At 37.6% G+C, this 24117-nt stretch overlaps 1 protein-coding gene across 9 annotated transcripts in view; it reads right to left on the bottom strand.

Annotated features, from left to right (window-relative positions):
- PACC1 (proton activated chloride channel 1) overlaps positions 1–24117 on the bottom strand; it is a 93470-nt gene extending 69353 nt beyond the window's left edge. For all 9 annotated transcript variants that reach the window (XM_054822999.1, XM_054823000.1, XM_054822996.1 and 6 more), the window contains exons 1-2: positions 23955–24117; positions 19887–19955 (exon numbers count right to left, since the gene is read on the bottom strand). The gene's annotated coding sequence lies outside the window, so the exon portion shown is untranslated. The remainder of the gene's footprint in view (positions 1–19886; positions 19956–23954) is intronic.

Here is a 24117-nt window from a genome sequence, read left to right on the forward strand (position 1 = left end):
AGAATTTAAACTCTTCTTTCTTTCCGAGGTTTAGATGACATTATAAAATGAATACTGTTTCTTTAAAGCTGATGCAGTAAGAACAAGCAGGCTGTCTTAGATTGCAGTCCATTTCATTTCTCATAAGCATGCTATCATTAGCTACCTTTAGGAGAATGAATTATATTGATTGGTTCAAATCAAACTTGTGACCTGGTGGCAGTATTAGATGTTTGTTACAAAGCATCATCTCCTCATTAATCTTTCATTAGACAGCGTGATCCGAGAAGCCAGCAGCAGTCACACCACGCTTACTCTCTCGAGTGATGCCACCACAGAGGGCTCCCTTATTGGATCACAGCAATTACTGGCCTTACAACGCAGATTCTGAAAGCCTTATCAAATTTCCTCCTAGATATGGCAAACTTACAAATAATCATGTGCTGTTTCTTGGGTGAGGACATCACGGAATTACACCAAAATGCAGTAAGCTCAAGTCATTTGCCATTAAACATGTGACTCTTGATTCTGAGATGATACATCTTCATTTACAGCTTATGAAGTACTTTACAGAAAGCCGAAATACATAAAAGTAAGGTGTCTTAAAAAGTTCCAGTCAAAGAACAGAAAACTGCCAAATGAGATTTCTTTATGGGAGAAACAAAGCAGAATCTCTGGTATCTGGATTGCTGGCATCTCAGTGCAATCATTTAAAGGAACTGAGTACCAACTGCAAGCGAACAGCAAACAGTATGAGAGAGAAGCATCTCTTCCCGAGTACCTAAGCACTGCTGGAACAGAGCCCAAGAGGGGGACATCGGTTGTTATTTTCAGCTCAACAAGGCTTGTGGGGGGAGAAGGTGGGAATTGTGCAACTCTAACAATGCATGATTATTTGCATGCAAACATAAAAAAGGTTAAAGGTTAAAATTTTAGTGGCTCTGAGTGAAGAAGAGCTTTAATATGTTGCAACTGACCTATGCTTCCAGGGATCCTCAGTCTTACAAGTATATATATAAGTTGTATCACTAAGCTATTTTCTGCAGCCATATAAAGGCAGCATTAAAATCTGAACACAAGACATCCCATTAACCTCTGCAACCATTAAAATGAAAAGGCCTAGCAAAGGACAAAATAACTTGCCATTAGAAGAGAATTTAAAATGCACGCTGAAGAAATGTTCTTACTTATGCAACTTAAAAATGATTCTGGCTAAATTACTGACTTTTGATCAGAGATATGGAAAAGTGACACAGTGCACATTGACGTAACGTAACTGCCTCACTATTGCCTCAGGCAAGGTGGTGAACACCTTCCAGTCCCACAGATGTTACACCTCCTAGAAACATCATCCATGGCCACACCCATGGCAAACCCTATAGTTGTCCACTACCAACATGACCGTGAAAGGACAGGCAGCCTACCTAGAGTCTCAAAATTAAGACTGACTTCCTTTCCCACATGAAAGACGACACACAAAAAGACACTTCCAGGACAGGTAGATTTAGATAAAATACAGGAGTGGTAGATGTAGCTAATGCTATAAGTTGGTTCATCTCATTATGGGCAGTACAAACTGTCAGTGTGACACTTACTACACAAATTCCAGTGGTTCAGAGTTGGGAATTTGCTCTTAAAAAGATAATTTGAGCTTTAGGAAACTGAAGTGCCTCCTTTTTTATTATGCCATTCACTTGGGTGCTTAGTTAAGTACTTATCTCCTCTTGTGCTCAACAGGAAACTTCTATCATTGTTCTCTCAAGTCCCTCCACCAAAGTACACGTATTTGGAGAAGCAAAATGATATCACTCTAACTCATATGATATACTCCATAGTATCTTGCATGATAAAAATCAGTCTCTAGTCTCTTATGCCTGGGTTGCAATAACAGCAGAAAGACAGACGAGACGAGCTAATCGAAACTTCTATTAGAGGCAGATTCACTGTACAAATCTGGACCTGGTATTTGTCAGAAAAATCAGCCTTCAAGTTTCACACTAACCTCAAAATACTTCGTCATGACATGGTTCCTCAGTGAGGAACACGGACTTTGGAAAGATTTAAACTGTAATGTGCTAGCTTAGCTCACACACTACTGTTCTCTGGACCTACCAGACAAGTTTTGAGTAAGATACCAGTATTCTGAAAAAAATGAAAGTTTCTGGTAAAAAACTTTCCAAATGTGAACATACCATTCTGATACAGAAACTGAGACTGATAAGAGAGGAAGAAAATATACAAGCACTGTCAAGAGAAAATGCAATAGAACAAGGTATGATTATATATCTTCAGTTGCAGATAATATGCATTCATTTTTAAAAAGATAAAAATTTAAATATTTCTAATAGAAAATCATGCATTTATCATAGCCTTCCAGTGCATATACATTACAGAATTAAACATTTTAGCAACAATAGGTGAATATAACCAATACACTCCAAATTTTAACAAAACAGTTGTCAAGCTAATATGCCTTAGGCAAGATTGTAAGCCAACAGATAGACTTTCTGGATGACAGTCCTATGTCTTGACAAAATGCAGTAATAATGATGTTAATAAGCCAAACCACCTAATTAATATTCAAACACACACATATGAAAAATTTCTGAACCTGCAGAAATAATTTAGGCAGCTATATAATTTAAGGATACAGAGGTTAACAACCTTGAAAAGAATCTTTACTGACCACAAATGGCTTCTTTCCAAAAGACACCTCTGTATCACAGCATTCCACTGCACCTTCCTTGAAGTGTGAATTCCAAATACTGAATTTTTAATATCAATTCCTAGAACACAGACATGGTCAGTGGATGTTTCTAATCCAAGTTTTTATTGAAGCTTAATGGACCCTGACTCACAAAATGTGATAAAAATCAAAGCACAGTGATAAAAACTGTGTGAGCTGTATCAGTTAACCATATGCACCACACGCCTACTTTAAGTGTAAGGCTCATAGACTGTTACTTGTTCTTTTTAACTCCTGGAAACATATACATTAAGGAATAATTGTACTGTTAACTTACTATAAGTTTTCCATCAATAATCTGTATATTACTACTATACTGTGAAATGTTGAAACAGGAACGAATTATATAATGCTCTGACTTTCAAACTCCATCTAATTAATAAGCCATCCTTAAGAAGTAGTAGATGTGTGAAAAACAAACTGGTGACATCCAGGACAACCAAGAAAGGCATAATTTAATTTTCCAGCTTACCAAGCCTCAGAATTTCTTGCTCAAATTGCTGGAGATTGATAATAAACTGTAGGTGTCATCACAATCATGGTCATACAAGCCTATTGTAACGAAGCCAGAGGTAGTTTACATTTTTCAACAATCCTATTCATTTCACCCAAGTAGTCAGAAGTGGATCGTTTCCAATATTAAACAATAATGTGACATATGCAACGTCTCACATAACTCAGTTACTAGTAAACCAGTCCACATAAAGCCATTTGTGTTAGGAAAAAAAAAAAAAACAAAGAAAAAGGACTGCAATAGCAGAAAGCTGCTTCACAAGGTATAGAGCTCCACAACTCTTGACTAAACTGCCAGCAGCTAGATGTATTTCTAAGCGCCTTCCCAATCCAAACAGAGCTTGTCTAATGGCAATAGTTCTTTCCACAGTACAGTGGCAAAACGAAACCCTGCATATGGAGCAATGTGTAAATTGGCTCCAAGCGTTACAAGATGTTACAAGACATCATGTGTAGAATGTTTTTCAGTTTGGGACCTGTGAAGTAGTGAATGTCGATCTTCAGATCTGGAAGCTTCCTGCACAAGGATGCCTTGAAAGTAAAGAAATAACAGCTGCATTTTAGTAAATGAAATAACCGTATATCTCCATGCTTCCTTCAGGCTCTTGCTTGCTTGGCTGGAAAACAGAGATCAAATGGAGCAGCTCATCTGCTTCTCAACAAGATGATGATAATTCTTGTCATTCTAAGAAAACATTTTGCATTTGAAAAAAATCATATTTTTTGACAACAACAAAAAAAATCCTACCAGAATCCTCATTTCACCAATCCTAATTTCACCCGTTTAACCAACTATAACTTCCCTTGCCTTTCGTTATTCCTTTCCCCCAAACCACAAGCCCCTATTTTTCTATTTTAAGTGAGGGCTTCTGACTTTCTTTGCTTGACCACCTAGAAATGCTCCAGGGGACTAAGACACATAAAGTAAAAATCAAATAAACTTAATAGAAACTAGATCTTTTGTATAAAATCACGATCAGTTGGAAATTTCAAAATGATGCTGAGGACATTCTTTGAAGTTTTGGAATAAATAGTATGGCTTCATTAAAAATTAAAGCGCTGTAGTCAGAGAAATGTTAATGTCTTGAGTGTTAGATTTTACTTTGCTCAGCCAGTATCACTGATATCATTCTATTGAATTAATAAATGTGGCTGAATACATTTTCTGAATTTTGTCAGAGGCCTGGTAGCAAGCTCATTGCAACAGGGAAATCATTTGGAAAGCCAGTGTAAGGATAACCTTCCCGATACATACTCAGGGCAGAAAACAAAAAGTGTGATAAAAACCACTGGATATGGACTTAGAGAAAGACCTGAATCTATGCCTACACAAGGATGACAGATCCTTGTGCAAAGGAGACCGTAATTTGTTTCTTGTTTGATAAAGTGAATTTAATCTCACAACTGTAATACAAAACAAATACTCTAATACAATTCTTGTATTTGATGCTATGCAGAACTTTTATTTATAGACCTTGATTCTGCTTTCTTCAGGTACTTCAGAGAACAACCCTGTTTTTCAGCTCCTTTCAGAAAAATCCCAATTCTCAAAGGCTTAAACCAGAAATTAAACAAGGAGGGAAAATCAACCTGAGAGGACTACCGTTAACTCCCAGTTCTCATCAGATTAATACAGAAACTGGGTTCCTATCATTACCCAGCCTGGTCACTGGCTTTTTTAAATCTTGTATATGTGATGCAATACTTAAGTGTTGTAAAGGATTAAAGGATTAAACCCTTAAACCCTGATATAGCAGAGCATTTAAGCAAGTAAGCAACTAAATATGAGATGTGACTTCCATGAAGAAAGTCACACTATGAGAAGTTTAGCAAAGGTTTCTACAGCTAACTTTCAAAGATACAGGATTATAGGAGGAGAAGGAATAACCCAGATAAGGCAAAAACATAGCAAATAAAAAAAAAGTAGGTTATGAGAACCTATTTAGTACATTCACCTATGAAAAAAACTAAAGCATTTCTGTAAAGAGCAGGAGCAACTTTAAATGCTATTAACAGAGCAATGCCTGGTTTAAAATAATATCCACATTGAATTTTATATGGTGAAGTACTGTGCTGAAGCCAAAGTAACTGGGGATAATGGGACCTGATTAATTCATAGATGGATAATTTTTCCATAGACAACTTAGAGTTGAACAGAGGAAATAACTCACCAGTACTAAAGGATGATAAAACAGATGTTTGTATCGTAGACATCAACACTCATCTGGAATCCGGACTGTTTAGTTTAGAACACATGGTATAAGAATGATTGGTAGTGAGAGGAAATACTGTGAACAAGTTTACAAAATCTAACATACATCTCATTCCTAAAACAGACTTTCTGCTTTACAAAACAAAATTAACTTCACCAAGTTTAACGCCAAAAAAGCAACCAAGATCATTCACAACCCTGCCTCTGAATGATTACGGGTTTTTGATGGCCTTGCTGCAAAATCATGCAATTCCATTAACTCTTACTATTTCAACATCAGAAATACGTACTCTGCACGTTTGCATACATTAGTTAGCACACATTTTCTAGATATCCATATCAGTTAAAAAGATTTGCGAGCATGGAGGAGCCTCTGGCACAGCATAACTCCCTCCTATGCTGCTGTCATTCCAGATCACAGACTTGAAAAAGGCAAAACATGTTCTCATTTACTTTTAAGTCTGTGGTATACTGTCTATTAGCATGGAATTTCTCTGTAAGCAAAACTCACTTAGGTAAAGCATTATTTACTAATCAAGTGTTTGGTAATACATTAAGCAATTCAAATACCTCCTATACAATCAATGGTGTACTTTCCAAGGACTGTAGAACATATATTCTTCAGAGATTAAGAACTACTACCACAGTGAGTCACACAAAATCTCAATACTTGGTTTCTTTCCAAACAGTCTTACTAGGACAGCAGATTGAAAACTAAAGAAAACTAAAGATTTATGGTAAATGACTGTTGTTTTTGTTATATGCAATTCTAATAATCAATCAGTTGTAAAAAGGTTTCATTTGCATGTGACAATATGGGTCAACATCCACTACAAGGAAATCCAAATATATTATCTGTGCGAGGTAGGTTTTAATAACTTTCCTTGGTTTCTTTTTCTGCATAATAGAATTCTTGATTAGAAAGTCATACAGAAAATATTAAACTGGAGAAATTAATCTAATTTACAACCAATAAAAAATTAAAAATATAAAATCCATTGGAGTAGCAGTAAGTTATAGCTAGATATAAATGGTATTTTCATATGTATTCATACACACACATAAAATAATTTACTTGTTACCAAACTGTATGATTGCTGCTTATCTAGAACACCAACTTGGCAAAGAATGTACATGAATACAGTGGTTTGTATATCGAGGTATACTAATACATATGTACATTGAAATGTTGAGATTAGAATCTGGAATTTGTACCCAACCTATCTAAATACAGATATTGTATCTACCATATAGAACAGATTTTATGCATTAAAAAACCCAAATCACTTGTTATGCAAAATACAGTGAGTTTAACACTACTTTGTGAAAAACTTAACAGAAGAAATAAGGTTATAGATTAGTATAGGCACACATGATGTGTTACTGGATGGTTATCCTGAACAGTTCTGTATGTATTTTGAAATGTACTTGATTAAGTAACTACAATTTATAATTATGAATAATGTATATGGAATAGCATTAAGAAAAATACTTAAAATTCTAAATTGATAACACCAAATGGAACAGAATTGCCTGATTTCATATGAAAAAATTCACATTATCAGGTAAAAGAGATGGCCTTTTCAACAGTAACTGAACATGGAAATGCACAACTGTATTGAGCCCTTCCATGAACATTCCTGCTGACCTAGGAGGAAGAGTTATCTATGCAGGATTAATATTTGAGCGCAATGTCTGCTCAGCATTCAGAGCAGTGAAAGAACAGGCACTGCACATCCAGTACACGGAACAAACAAGAATGCAGGGCATTCCAGGGCATAGTCAAATTCTGCTTATGCCAATAGGACCTCCCAGTGCGTGCAGCCAAGACATAAACTAAGATTCATGAAGGTGGCAGCAGATATAGATGTGCAGCTTTGAAGGGAAGAGAAAGATCACTTTCACATGAGAAACTAATGGAAATTCAGCATACCACTAAGATCCCAGAAGAGCATTCTTACAAAGCAGAACTGCTGTTGTCACTAAACAATTGTTTGGGTGGTTGTTCATACTGGTCTTAAATTGACTATTCACTAAACACATTGTATCTCAGTCAAGTGATTTTTGAGTATGTAGTTTAACATAAAACTTTTTTTGAGCTACTGATAAGTATATTTAGATTAAGTGATATTTAGACTAGGAAACTTCAGGTCATGTAGTATTCTAGCAAGCCATTTTTTGCTACTATAAATAGCTGTGTTCTAATTCTTAACTGTTGAGAATGAGTGAATTAAACGGTTTAACTAAATCCTTTATGAATTTAAGTCAAACACTGAAGATGAATTCAATATGGCCCATTTCAGTTTTATATTCTATACTGCTTGCTATGTCACTTCTCTACCACAAAGCATCTACATAGCTATCTATAGTTGATCTAACATGACTAAATCTGGATATGTGTAAAAGTAATTCTGTAAGATAATATTTGCTTTTAGAACATCCAGAATTACATCATAAGGTCCCATTTAAAGTTACTTTAAAACCTCCTCTGTACATCATTACTTAGAATTTTAAGTGTGAAATGCAAGTGACACACTATTTTTTTTAAGTAAGATGTGTTCACACTGGCTTATTTTTTTTCCATACGAAAAAGAACTTCTACACTCCTTTAGTCTGAGTGGCTTTTATCTTATACCAACAGAAACAATAAAATCAAAGAGAAAGAGAAGTGTCTCCAAGAGTTGTCCTCATAAAGGAAAAAATTATGTTAACTCACAGTAATTAAAAATGCAGTCATAACATTGGCTGCACTATAATCTAGACATGCCTGCTCTAGCTTTAGAATAATTTGCTGGGATACTTGTAGCGATCTAGGTGGGGCAGCACAGAGCTCAGCAATGGCTAGCAAAATGGTCTATTTTGGGCAGTCAGAACCTCAATGGTATTGAAAGCTTTACAACAGCAATACAATTTGAATCTTTACCCAAGATTAGCAAATCAAATGTAAAACTATGCTTCCTTGTAGTCTTTAATTCAGAGTACGTGCTTGGATGATAAGTGCCCTCACTTCCCTAGGTTTTGTCTTTATGTTTATAGGAATTAATACTTTAATTCTTCAAAAGGCCCATACATGAATGAGACTGGCATGTCAGATCAACTATTACTTTTTGATCTAAGAGCCACTCCTGTAGGCTTCTTTGAAATTTGATATTAGATTCGGTTTTGCTGTAATCTTAGCTCAAGTTGCAAGTTAAATATTGACCTTAATTTAAGTCCTACCTATACATTAAAAAAACCCAAACCTAGTTTGATATGGCACTGGAAAACTGAAGGACAGTAAAGGTAAATTTACATAACTCGTCAGTTGCTCACACCACCACTTTGTAGCGTGGATACTTGCTTACAATGCTTATATGCTACTAGTACTCCACAGATGTTCACGATTACTTCCATATCTCCAGAACAAACAATCCACTAACAATTCAGAGAGCAGCAAAATCCACTGTAGTAAAAGAATCCAGGAAATATGCACCTGAATTCACCCTAGCACACCAAAATGAGTGGATTTCTTGTACAGACACATCATCTCAAGCATCACTTTGCATTGTGGTCCCTGTTTAGGCTAACTTACACAGCAAAAAAAAAAAAAAAGCACATTGTCTGGAGACAAGAAGTTCACAGTGGCTGTCTTTACCGTATGGTTTCTCTCAATACCTACAGACTGTCCACGTCAACTCAGATTCATCGCTGTTCTTATGCCAGCAGTGGTACAAGGATGTAAGGTAGGTGGCTTGCACCTTCCTCACTGAGGGTCAGGGTCATGTACAACCATCAGCACAACTTAGGGCAGTTCTCCAGATTCCCCAATTTGTGCTCATAATGCAGTCCTTATAAATTATTACAACAGAGCTGGCTATCTGTATACAAAAGCATTCTGACTGCTCCCTCTCCTCAAATGACTTCTGTGCTCAGACTGTGTACAGGGGCCAGGAACGTGGAGGCAGGATGCTATAGTGGTTATGAGAAGAGACAGAGAACCAGCGTACAGGGAGGAAGACAACATCTTTTTGCTCTCTTGTCCCCTGATATCTGCACATGGACTAAGGCAGACCAAAAAATGGCTCCTAAATGTAGAATCAGCACATAATCATGCTGACATGTTAGTAAAAAAAATTTTTTTCCTCTGTTACAGTTATTACCCATTTCTTTTTTCTCAGGTAGCAAATGAGATTTTAATCAAGAAAAACACTAATACCTAACAAGTTCCATCAAAAAATTTTCCTTCTAAAAACTTAATCTGTGAGCAGAGATGTCACCACAATATTCTAAGATGCACTTTGTTATCTTTCTTATAAAGAAATAAATCAACATTACTGCACAGAAAAAATACACTCTACAATCTACTTGAATACATTTAATTTCCTAAGCTTTAAGACAACAGCAACATTAATCAGAGAGATAATAAGTATTGCTACTACAGAAAAAGTAGCCCGTCCCCCCAAACAGATGCACGTTTATATTTAAAAAACAACGTAATGGCTCCTTATACTGACTTTTATCTGTATACAATTCTCAAAGACAGCAATACTTTCCATCGTGAGGAACATTATATGGCCAGAGATGTGTACTACGTAGAAGGGAAAAACAGTTACTAACCTTTTTATATCTTGTTCTCAGAGTAGATACATCTCTTCCACTCTTGGCTGAAGCATCTCCTGGGCACTAGAGCCAGATTTTTCTTGGCTCTGAGTGGAATGACCACTTTTTTGTGCTTTTGACCAGAGTAGGTACCACTCTGATCTGTTTTCCATTCCATCATGTGAAATTACTGATACACATGGTGAAAAGGCAGAACACACCTCATAGAGCAGGCAATTCTAAAAAAGGAAAAAAGATACTTCGCTTCTGTTTGTAATTCTTCTTTATATGACTCTCAAAACATACTTCATAGATCCTGAAAATCACAGTCTATTTTAAACACTTTCACACACTATTTCAAATTACCAAGTCTACATCACCCCTCAAAGCGACAGTGCTTTGCACTGATAAAAATGGGTAACCAAGTAATTAGTTTGCAGAATTACAACAAAGGTTGACTTCCCCACTATACTGTGTGTGCTATTTAGAAATTGTAAGGTAATCTAGGTAATGTAATAGTAAGATAATCTAAAAACTTACAACAAGCTGACACTTTAGCTTGTCAATAAGAGAATACTATCCAGCAAATATATGTTAGAAAGTATCTATGGATAGGCAGGTATACATTTCATTTTTTCTACATGTGGAATAAACAGGATAATGCCAAGACTTCAGTTTAGAACAACACAGAGGATTAGACAAACAGTTGAGGCTGTAAACCTTCCCTATGCCTATGAAGCTCAGTCATGAAAAATGAAGATAAAAAACCATCAATGAGGTTAATACTTCTTATTGTCAAAAATTTGGATAAAACCTTGAAGATCTTTGCCCTTGTAGAAAGAGACAAAAAAAAAAAGGCCCTGGTACTAATGCTAAGTACATTAGTTTGGAGTTATTAAGAGTTAATGAGGTCTTCTGTAACAATCAGACCAGTGCCAAATAGACGTGACCTTACCCAGCACCAGGGACTGACGACTAGCCATCGAGCCATCTTGAAGCACTGAAACATCTGCAACCCTTTAGCAGCTCTCAACATCATCTGATGTAGCAAAAGGCTATTTCAGGATTTCATCCTGTGACGTTGAGAAATACTATGAGCAGACTACATGATGGTAAGTTTTCTAAACTCTACCTTGTAAGACACCTGCTCACATACAGAAGGCAACCCTGCACAAATGAGACACAGAGCTGACTACAGTCCTTGGAGATGATGGAAGAGATGACCCATATTTTAAAAAATTAGTAAAAAGGAACATCTATAAAAAGGAATAGGTACAACCCAGTCCAGGCCATGGCAAAGAGGACTACTGCTACAAGTTCCAGGGATATGTCGCTGGCTCTATGGCCTATTTATTCTCTGCCACAGAAATATATATCTTGGACATAATCTGGACCAGCAGCCTAGATTAGCAGGTTCCTAGATTGGGAATCACGCGTCTGGGAGGAAAAAAAGGGGTAGCAAGTATCAGTCTCCAGCAGAAGCTTCTCAAAGCAGCAGCTCTTCTGCTTTTTAAGTCACTTTGGGCTCAGCTCAGCAAGTTGATTGCAACACTGACCTTCTGTGAAGCAGTTAATAGCTACTGGGGAGAGCTGCTAAAAGTGTTCCTGGGGAGAGAAGAGCAGCATGAAGCTTTCCTATGAAGTAGCAGTGAAGGATGTGACCTTTCTCATTGACAAAGAGTAAGGAATGATGCCCAAAGCCACCATTTCGACATCTTCCTTTCCCTGGAGATATGGTCTGAATACGGTGTGCATTGTGGGGCTGGAGTTGCAGAACTGCAGCCCCCAGCAGTCACCCTTGCCCTGTAGCAGGCAGAGGTACCTCTTCTCCAGAGCACAATCTAGAGTAATCTCCAGCCTTTTATCTTATCCTGTTCTGTTCCCCCTACCTCAAGAAAAACAGGTATCTAGCTGAAAGGAAGGGTAGAAAATGGCAGAGAAAACATGTGAGAACTGCTCCTGGATCTACCTCATGCAACATTTCCAGCAGATCTGGAATTTAGCTGTGGGCGTAAGCAGTTTATTGGCACAGGTGAGGCTATATCAAGAGGAGTAAAAATAGGATAGTGTTGCCAGTCTGATGTTGCTTCTAACATCAGTAGAGATTGCAGTGCCAATGCGGGCACCTGCCTTAAAGAAAAATGACACTAGAGGTTTCTAGCCTACACTTCAATCTGTAGTGGCATTGGAATCAAAGGAGGGAAAGGAATACTCAGGTAAGAACTACTAAACATGCTAAAGCGCTCAGTGGTGGGAAGAATACTTTGATACATAACAAGGGAGACAATGGAAAGAACAAATTTCATCCATAGAACAAATGCTGTGACGTAAAGCTCTAGCAGGAGTGGCAACAGAAAGGTCCAAGAGATTAACCAAATGGGAACGTGGATGGGTGGATGTGTAGTTTCAAACAATTTTGTTACGTCACTGTGTCTGGCTGTAATGACAGACAACAGGACCAGTCTTGTTTGTGGAAAGCATCAAGCTTTGGCTCTTATTCCCCAATGAAAAGGTCAGACGCTTTTATCTGAGATATCCCAATATATTTTCCTGTCTTGAGGCTTTTTAGTGATCCTTCAGCTACTGTTCTGGGAATCTTACAAAAATGCCTTGAAGACAGAACCAACCTTCTCTCATCCAAAGATAAAACGTGTACCTTCAACCTTACAGAGGAGAATTAAATAGCACTAAAGCAGCACCCTTGAGAGAAACAGGCTTGCACAGCTTTAAGAGAAGCTCATGAGGACTCCTATCTCTGTCTCCTCTGACCTAATAGAAAGGTGTAGAGAAGATAAAGTCAAACTCTTCTCAGAAAGGACTGCATTAGATGAGGCAACGGACACAAGTTGCAACAAGGGTAATTTTTATTAGATATTAAGAAATTCACCATGAAGGCAGTCAAACCTTGGAACAAGTTACTGAGAGAAGATGTAGAATTTCTGTCCTTGGAAATGCTCAAAACCTGACCGGACAAGGCCTTGAGCAAACTAATCTAAGTAACTGTGCTCTCAGCAGTGGTTTGAATTAGATAATCTCCAGAGACCCCTTTCAATCTACATAATCTTGTGATTCTTGACCAGGCATTCCTCTTGTCAGGAAGAGAAGATAGGATAGAGATTCAAGAAAATAATCCTGCTAGCGTATCTCTGGTTATTTCTGAAGCCTTTTCTTAAACATGTCCTATGTTTACCTCCACTCTTGTCTTGTGGCAAACCTGGAAGAGAGGTTTAGGGGCTGGTGCCATGGAAGCTTTGGAATTCTTGTGGTATGAGGGGCAGAGTAGAAACTATGGTCCACAGTAATATAAAGAAATTAGAGACAAACTTGGTGAAGAAGAGTGCTCCCACAAACATATCTATTTAACACTATGCTATTTACATTACAGAGAGTTGTTCAAGGAATTTAAGAGCACCAGTTCTCATCCACATCACAGAAAGGTCAGAAAGCTCTGCATGAGAAGAGTGTCCATCCTTTCCTGATGCTATTAATTTTTCCATCTCTGATGTCCGATACACACACACACCCCAAGCATGGAAAACACACGTGCTATCAGTGGAAGAACTTCTCTTAGGTCTTCCCAAAACACTTATGCTACTATTACAGTCCAATATCTTTATAGCAAAGCTGAATAATATCAGGGGATATCTTAAAACATTGGACAAAGGTGAACATTTTTATGACATCTATGTACAAGAAGTGATAGACATTTGCTCCTAAAATTAGAAATAGCACTGTAGTACGAGTACTTCCCACAAATTTCACAGCTAAGAAAGGAACACTGCTAGTGACTGCTTTACTTTTCTGCAGTTCACGATTTCTAGTAAGTTTTGAAAGTATTCTTTAAATGGGCAGTGTTCCTCTACTTTGGTGCTGTAGGGCATTTCTTGATAATCAAGAGGAAGTAGGAGAAATGAAATGAGTGTTACTTTCAGCAAAAGCTGAGTCACAGTTACATTTCACTACGCAATACCCTGCCCTTTGTGCCCTTCTGCTCATAGGCTGCAGCAACCTTCAGCTGTCTACAAGTTGAAAGTCATGCTCAAAAACCAAACAATGAAATCAGCAACTTTTGAAACATCACATGGATCTGTGAGCATGATTTTGGGAAAGTTCCAAGTTTAGAAAATGTTGCTCCTACTATTTCAATTCTGTGGCAAGAACTTTTTGTTTACATGGTTTATTTGTAAAAATGTGTAGGATTGGGGGTTTCATCCTGAAAATAAAAATGACATATTACTGGAAACTGAGCAACAGTGACAATGGTCCTCCGTTATGTGTGGGTGCATATTAGGAACTGCAGAGAATTAATCAACAGACATTTATTACGTCATACAGTGATCAACTACTCAAAGTCAATGGAGAGACTGCTGCTGCTTTCAACAGCACTTGGATCAAACAAGCCATGATGCAAAATCAACCCAACCCCAATACAATTGATATCGAACCCTTGGGTAGATGCTAAATAAGGATGACTGAAGTTCCCAGACTGACATATCGCCTGTGAATAGTCAGATTCCCAGACTTCTGCACACTCACAAATACAGTCAACTGCCAGTAAATCTGGCAGCTGTCTCAACTTCATGATGGTTAAAGTTTATATACCCAGGCTTCCCAAACAATGCTAAAAACCCTTGTCACTGTTGGAGATCTGTATATGTTAGTGCATCTACTAATGCCTATGGCTTATTCACCAGCAAATTGATGTTCTTTAAGATGCTTTTGCCCTTCTGCAAGGGGTTAATATCACCAAGCAGAGGAAAAAATGTATGAGCAAACCTAAACAAAAAAAAGCCTTAACCGTTTGCTAAGTGAACATATCCTTTGTGTAGCTGAACTATATTGACAAAACTACAGAAGCATGGAAATGCCTAACTGCATTTTTGAATTATGCTTTACACATCCATAGTTCAGGGTATAGGGTCAAGTTATTATCACACTTTTATGGCCAGTTTGTGTTCTTACCAAATTTATCTTAATGGAATAGCGTGTATTGTACAACATGTTTTTTGCCCTTTTCTTCTTCTCAGTCAGAACTTTCCAGTTTCAGAAATGTTAAAGATAAGTTTATAATATGCACTATGAGCTTGTGTGTTGTCTCAGCCATAGTTCCAACATGAACTCAACTAATCACAGCAGCACTGTGCCACATCAAAGACGCAAACTAGACACTTACACCATGACATATGGCTACCACAGGCTTATTCAGAACTTGGCTATGTCTGCATATGCACAGCTAGATGGTATAGACATCCACAGTATATTTCAGAAAAGGACCCACCTGATCTCTGTAAAGTCGGTTCCAATCTGCACTCATCTGTACACAGCGAAACATTATGCACAACTCATACTCTGTATTATCAGAACACCAATTATCAGAAAGTGAACTAATATTCAACATCCTAAAATGGAAGTTCTCAGAAAGCAGATACAAGCAGGAAGGACACGCTGTCATATTTGAATGTTACGCAAAACGTCGCTAACACAATTGTCAGCTTAACTCGCAAAACCTCAGGTCATTTCTAGTGTCAGGTGTTATAAGACTTCTTCATAAACCATTGAGCATTGGAGAAAAGGTATCCAAAGATACCCAAAAAAGGACACAAGTGGCTTTCAGCATGTTCTCTACATATTGTATCATACAATGAAAACAGGAGGGGACTGTGAAGAAACGGCAGAAAATATTTCTTCCTCTGTGCAACTGCTCTCCTTTAATTTACTGCATTCTGTTATAAACTTATAATCCAATTCTGTGAGATATAAATGCACTTTTATGGATCTAAATATTTAGCAAAAACAGGCAAAGACCATTAGAGTCTCATCATATTAACAGCAAAACTGCTGTGACTGAATGAATCGAGAGTTAACTCTACAACACATTAAAGAGACAGTTTATAGTAATTAACTGTCCAAATTGTAGGTCTTATTAAAAATGAGAGTATCATCACAATAAAATGTTTGTTATAAATGCTAGAGCACTATAATAAACAAGAAACTGTCAAGCTCGTCTTTGAAAAACATTAAGTGAGGGGAAAAAAAGTAAAACCAACTCCAAGCAAGTTCCCTCACTCCTGTTACTGGAAACAACATAAATCAACACCTACGGCACTAACGCATTGCAATACCAAGATGATCCTCCTCCACATCTATGTCTACGGGTGCAGCTAACCCACTCTTGTATGGAAGGGATCAGCTTCAAAACAGCACTGTCCCACTTCTTCCTTGGCCTCATGAAGCACATTCATGAGGGGAGAAGAGACCGTAAGATTGGGGACATACATTATGTCCACTGTCACTCCTGGAGGCTTTACAGGAAGACAATGAACAGCACAGTGGAAGTTTTATTACAATAAGGTACCCCTGAATCAATGCAACTGTTATATATATAGTTAAACACTACTGAAGTGTTTTTCAGCACTAGATTCTTCGTTAGACATCATCAGCTACCTGCTGATGGCCTCTCACCTCCACAGTAAGAATGGATATGGAAATTAAGATTTAACCTAGTCTTTAAAAGGAATGCTGAAGATTCACAGAATCACAGAATGGTTTGGGTTGGAAGGGACCTCAAAGATCATCTAGTTCCTACTCCCCTGCCATAGGATTATTTTAAAAGAGTACTTATTTGTTTTACATCAACATGATTTATTTTCTTTTATACAGACAGTCATTCTATTTTGTATCTAGATTTTCATTGCAGCACTTAATATTGTACAAAATTGCTATTTGTAACTGGACAAGAATCTGCAAAGTAACAATTAGAATACCGTACCTTAGAATACACATTTCCTCAATGCAGAATCAGAAATACTGATTAAAAAATGCATCACCTTGTTTTATGGTTCAAATGTACTATAACAAATGTTCACAAGAAACATCTGGTTTGCATTCACACCATTTTTGTTTAAATACATATGTCAGCAAATAATCCTCATATTCCAAGTCTGAGTGAAAACAGACCTTTTCAGCAAATTCAGCCTCACCCTAACTCCTTCTGAAATAAGTGATAATTTCTACTGTATTGGGTGCAGAATATTATCCACTAGTGACAAAACTCTCAATGAACTTAAAAATCTTACCTTTAATAATTCTTACCTCATCCCATTATCACTGATTTCAGTGACACAGGAACATATTCTAAGGGATCATTAAATAAACAAGCATATGCCTTTTTAGATTTGAAATTACAGTTTTCAAGGAACTGACAACAAGCATAAAAATGAATCATAAGAATCATAATAACCTTTATTACAGATGCACTCTTCAACAGCTGAAGACTGTTTCTTTTCAGTGTGAAATAACGTAGCATTTAAGCAGAACAGCAATCACGAAACACCAAAACTCTACAGCAGTTATGAAGTAGCAAAAGAATAAAACCTGGATTTCTTTATCTGCATTTTCAAGCCCTTACAAAGATTGCACTAAAGATGGCATAACTGCCCAGGAGGCGGGCAAGATACTAGACTGTATTCACAGTTATTAAAAGCAATCTAAATTACAGAAGTTAAAGCAAAACCAGACTTATTTTTAGGTACTGTGTTTAATATAGCATAAAGATTAAAAATCATTATTTTTCCAGATTACAAAGGACTTTTAAGACATAAGCTACCATGACAAATTATTGCAATTAATTTTTCTAAAATGTGCATAAAACAATGATAGATTATGTGAAAATGAAAGAAAAATAAGTTTTCAGTCTTGAATAACATTCAAGCAGTATGCAACTCAATTCTTAAAAAACATTTCATTATTTATAATATAAATCAAATCAAAAGGCTTTTTTTAAAAAATCAGCTTATAATTAGGCATGTTGTATCACTGAAATGCATTGTCAAAAGTTAGTGATTTTACTGGGAGAAGGGAGGAACCAAGCTTTTGTGGGAGATCTCTCAGTTCCAGGAAGCACGTAAAATTAGACAAAAGCTAATTAGAAAGCCTCAGAAGACCCTGCTTACAACAACATTGATAGAAGAAGTTATCAGAGTTCAAACACAAATCAATGATTAGAAATACAATTTACATACCTGGTGCTAGAGCAAAAAGCAGTAGACTACAAACAAAATCAGTGCATTGAAATAATCTTAAAAGTAGTTACTGAAAGGAAATCAAACACATTTTAAAACTATCTTCACTTTTAACATTGTGTAGGTTGTTTTAGCAGCCAAACCTGTGGGTTTTGGGCATACATCAATTCATATGAAGGAAGGAAACCAACGAGCAAACTCTCCCACCCAAGAGCCTACATGTCCAGTCCTGCATCACTTCAGTTAGTAAGAACTGTCACTGAGCTCAACAGGGACAGGATCATGCCCCATTTGGAAAACAGTTTTATTTTATTTGCATTACTTTTAAATGTAGGGCAGAAAGAAGATACCGTCTCAGAATCATGCAATAAAAAATATTTTTATATTTAAACATGCAGAAAAGTCAAAGAAATGAAAGATAAAATTCTCACAAAGCAACAATTCTCTCCTCCAGTGTAAGTTGTATGGTGCATTTCTGCTGATAATGTTTAAATGTATTGCCTTATGTTCATGCATGGTTTTGTTTCTGCTGTGCATTCAACTGAATGAGTAATAGATTAAGAATTACTTCTAAGCATTGTGCTATCTTAAGATAAATGTTCCACAGTACACAGCGCCCCGTTGTTTATTGAAGTTTCAAAATGATAGTCATGATCTATTGAGTCCATTTTCAACTTCTCACATTTAGTAAGGCATTCCAAAGCAAAAGACAAGTTCCAAAGAATCTATGAATCTAAATAGTTATAAAAACAGGAGCTCTTGAGGAAAACAATGGTTTTTTAACTTGTTTCAAACTTCTTTACACAACTGTTCTTGCTTTGCAAAATATATTTCCCATTGTGATTTACAGTATACTACAGCTGTTTCTTTGTGAACTTTGTTAATAAAGTTATCCACATTTTTAAATAACACTTGAAAACCAGAGTTCCAGACCACTGGCAGTCCTAGATAAAGGCAAACATCATGCCAGAGCAAACCAAAAAAGACCCAGTGGACACAGAGGAAACGACAGGAAGTTTTGGAAGAAACAAACAGAACAGAAGTTTCAAAGAGCCTGAGCTGCATCAAGAAGATTTATGTGAAACATTTTGACTTTACAGTCTTGGAAATTTTGATTTGGGGGTGGGGAGGGAGACAAGGGCAGGAAGGATTAGAATGGAGAACACAGCTATAGGGCTTAATCTATTTCTGAACTTTGTAAGTCACATTTAATGTAAACTTTCAAGTTACACTGTTGGTAAACAGCAGTAGCAACAACAAAAAGTTCATAAATTCTGTAATTCATTCTGTCATGATAAACACTACCAGGTAACAATCCTGCACTGACCTTGTGAATGGACTAGTTGACAAAATGTCAGTTAGAAATTAATAGACTTAGGAAATAGTTTAATGTTAAATGAAAAGCTATAACCTTATAATATGAATTCAACTTTGATTAATTCACAGGTAACTATCACAAAATTTGTTAGAGCTGCATACTTTGAACTCTTACCAAGATTTGCAGAGAGAAATTTAAAAAAGATACTTTTTTGAGAAGTTATTCATATTTTCAATAATGTAAAATATGTCACAAATGGAATAAATTGAGTTGTGAGACTATTAGACTACAGACTACAGCAGATTCTATGAATACTGGTATTGTTTCAGTTCATACCTATGTTGCAGTATCTGTCCTGCAGAAAGTAGTAAAAGGTCAAAAGAAACAGGTAAAGCCTTTAATGTGCAATTTCTATTTACCTTAGGTATTTACATGACAAAGTGTCTTAATGTTACACTCACCACATTGCTATGAGGTACAAAACATACAATATTGGTCAGAAAGCATTCAATGACTTACCTAAAACACCCTGTGGTAGACTGTACATTTCCTAAGTTTCTTGCTCACATCTTAAGTACTCTTTTCTACCTGAAAAGGAAAATGCCCAGGATCACTGATAATTCTGTTTACACTTGCTCGGAGAAAGGAAGTTATCACCTAAGGAATAAAATAAAATAATTTCCTGTCTCAAAAAGCCCGGAATTCTTGACTTTGGGACTGCTAGAAAAACAGGAGACTCCCACGAAGAAGAAAACTACAGGATACTGACTTAGTGCCTATGCTTGATCAAGGGCTGTTCATAAGTAATAGCAGAACTGTACACACCGAGGGATTTGTAAACTTTTTTTTAAACATTAATTTTCTCATATACCTTCCTCATCCAGACTATACCCACTTCTACAAAAACTTTTATCATGTCCCTTCTTGAATCCCATCTTCCCTCATTAGACTCACAACCACAGTGTAATAAATAGCTTTAAGGGTAACTGCCATTCTCCACCTTGCATAACCTAACGAACTAATGAGAAAATAGTATTTCAAATACATTTCAAATGTATCATGTTTTCCCTAGAATGAAAAAGCCAGACTGCAAGAACTGACTTGACATTCAGCTTTGGTTCATACCAAAAGGAAACCCTTACAATTGTGAAGGAGAGAAAGGAGCACGTTTTAAGTCACAGATATAACTCCCATTTACGTTTTTGGAGAGCTCCCACAGAAAAAGGAAGACAACCACAAATCAGAAGTATAACATGGCCAAATCTCCTCTATAGCCACAAGAAAGTTGCATTTATAATTTAGCAACAAAACAGCAACTCCTCCAGGCAGAAGTAAATCACAAACAACATATTGAGAAACAAAATCACTCCTCCTTTCCTTCTACCCTCAGGCTTATAATTAAAGGAAACTCAGAAGAGATCTTCTTTATTTCTATTGCTTGAAAACAAAGAGCCCTGTTGAGTCAGGGAATATATATCTCTTTCTTAACTTCCACCAGAAACTCCTTTTAGTCTGCCCTGAAAATGGATTCCAGACACAGAAGGCAAGGACATTGAAGGCAATAGAAAAGACATTGTTTTTTTTCTAATTGGATCAATAGATCTAAATTGTTAAAAGTATGTGGATCTTCCTAAGTCTCATACAAATTAAAATACCCTGATGACATTAAAAAGCTAGATGTTTTTAGAGAAAAGGGTAATTATCACTTAGAAGTGAGGAGGGGCCTTAACCATCATGGAACTTAAAGAATAGCTGTTAATTATTGCCTGTGGGAAAGCAAAGGGCTGACAGGAAGAATGATGACAAAATTAAGTACCAAATTTATGTTTGTTGAAACCACAGTTTTTAAGTGTCCACCTGAGTTAAAAAAGTTAAGCTCTGGGGTTGTTTTGGAGGCACTCTACCAGTTCACTTGGATTGCTTTGTGAAAATATTCTCCAACAGCTGACTGGCCATTTCTGTCCTTCAGCTTGTGAGAGCTGCTCTAACGCCTGCTAGCTGTTCAGATTCGTTCCAGTAACTTCCATGACAACATTTGGTATATTGAGCAAGTTTGTCACATTCTGGGATGCGAATGAGTAGTATCCATAGATCATGGTAGTTCTGCTGTAGAGGCCATTTATTATGCAAGACTCACACATGGTCTGATTCTGCTTGGTACTCAATGACTTCCAGAAAGGTTGTTTCTGACAGGGCACCAACTGAAAGCTATGAAGGGCAAATGGAAAATTCTGGGAAAGCTTCATTTCGAAACATAGGACCTTTTCCAGGATAAGGGGATTATTTAACTATTTTCCAGAGATGTTCTAGTATAGGATAATACATCACAGGCAGAGATGTACAATCAGTAGATTTTCTTTTACAGTTACAGTAAGCTTTGCAATGGTATTCTGGTAGCTCTTTCAAAAGACTGTTTCCTTGTTGGCATAGAGTCACCCTTATAACGATGAGGTAAGCACTGTAAATGCCCTCTTCAGAGGAGATGCAGCATCATCTCCAGAACTGACAACAGATCCTGGGATGGATCTATCTTGTTTTGTTGCACTGAGAACAATTAATTGCACAACTACATGTATGTTGGTTCAATTAATTGTGCAGCTACATGTATATCCGTCCAAACACCATTCTGACAGGTGTGTTCATAGTAGCATGTAACCAGAAACAGCTTAACAGAAAACTAGCAGCTATTAAATTTCTAGAAACTGATGAAGTAATACAGATTTTTGATAAACAGCTTTCTGATTTTCAGAACAGCACAGATTGGTTGGTACAGGTTTCTAGAATTTCTTTTTTCAAACCACTGAAGGAAAAAAGCTTGTATTCCTGAAAGCTTGTCCGCTTCTCTCCTCTCTTCAAGATCTGATCTCATAAAAGGCACAACCACTCTTTACAAACCATATCACCTTCCCTTGGAATCCTCTGCAACAGCAGTATTTAGCTTAAGTTTGCACTGCACCATGCTATCATTATTAAACTGCAGAACAAAGCCCTTCAAATTGGACATACAAGCTTTGCAAACATATGCCGCTTTATTACAATGAAAGACTGAAAATGAAGGACTGCCAACAACTATTCAACTACCTTTTCTAATGCACTGCCACACAAGAAGGGCTGAATCTCTACTTTCTTCACCTTGTGAGTCAAGACTTTGGCTAAGCTTATCCAAAAACACTTCAAAATAATCTCAAATGAACTACTTGGTTAAACTGTGGAATAAAAATATTGCCATGTTCTGGTCCAGATTTAGTTCAACCCCTTTATCTTTCAAATACAAAAAAAGATGAGTTTAAGAGCTTGTGCACGCTGATGGGGACAGAGGTTGGCTCACTCATTTTGCCTTCACGTAGTTTTAACCTACTTCCCAGCTCTTTTAGAGAGACCATTATTTGGTGCTTACTCTTGGTGAATTTTTTCTACATCTTTTATCTGCTCACAGTTACTAGCAGACCAAAAGCTATTTGCTGATGATGTGGTTCAAATTCTTTGTTTCACATGGCCCAGCACATTTTCCTTGAGCTCAAACAATCTGAGGAGATGCCATCCTGAGCTAAAGATCTATTTACTACCTGGTCCATCTATAGAAAGCAACAGCTTTGGGAGACAGGCATGTAGTTTCTGACTTTTATGCACAATTTCTCCAGAAAACTACTTGAAGAAGCTTTCAAGGAGCAGCTTTAAAATACTGGATTTTGAAATACAAAGAGTTACAATAACAAGTGGGTAAGCCTTGTCTACCAAACACCACTATTAAATGCTTGAACACACAGTCCAGTATCCTTTCAAACATGCAATCATTATGATACTTTTTTTAAAACGTAGGATGATCTGATTCTTGGCAAAAGAGCCAAGGCCAGCTCCTGCAGGGGAGTTTAAACACTCCGAGGTTTTAGTCTTTCATAGAAAGAGTACATGGCCACAAAGGCTACAGAACATCCTCAGGCTGTTCTTGACAGAGATGGACTTGGCAACTGAAACAGAAATGAAACAGCATCCTTTTAAGATTCTAGATATAAACTACTGCTGTCATTGCTGTAGTTAAAAGAAAGATTGTAACATAAATGGCATCCCCAATGTGATATTTATGTAATAATTAATTGCAGGGAATGTCATGTTCCAGGGAATGTCATGTTCCAGTGGGCATAGAAACTATCCCCCCGGGTAATAAGTTGCTTTGCTTTACTGGGATAGCACGGTACTGGAACAAGAGCACCATGGTTTGCTGTTTGCTCTTGTTTTCAGTGTGACAGAGTTATTCTTTCACACAGTACCCCGCATAGGGAGGTTAAGCAACGTCGCAGGCTCCCTTGCTGATGCCAAATAAAGGAAAACCGATGGCATCGCACAAAGAAGCCTCTCTGTTTCAAGAGCTATAAATTCAGCCGGAGCTGTTGACCCCCATGACTCAGAGGCATGACTACCCGCGGAAACCAGCGCCTCAGCCGCGGCTCCCCGCCCCACGGGGCGGGCAGGGCTGTACCGGGCCCGGGCTCTCTGCCCGCTCGCCCTCCCCTCAGCCGGGGCGGTGAACGGCCCCGCTCCCACCCGGCCGGCCCCCGCGGACTCCTCCCAGGGGCGCGGGCTCCTCACCTCTGCCTACCGGCCCGGCCGGGGGATGAGGAGAGCCCCGGCCGGGGAGGGCGAAGCCTCCTCCGCCACAGCGGGGGCCCGCGGCAGCGCCCCCGGGGAGCCCAGGCCCGGCCCCGGCCGCCGCCTCAACGAGCCCGACCTTGTCGCCAGGCAACCGCTGCCT

Source organism: Grus americana, chromosome 3 (genome assembly GCF_028858705.1).
Source record: "Grus americana isolate bGruAme1 chromosome 3, bGruAme1.mat, whole genome shotgun sequence".
In the NCBI taxonomy this organism is placed as follows: domain Eukaryota; kingdom Metazoa; phylum Chordata; class Aves; order Gruiformes; family Gruidae; genus Grus; species Grus americana.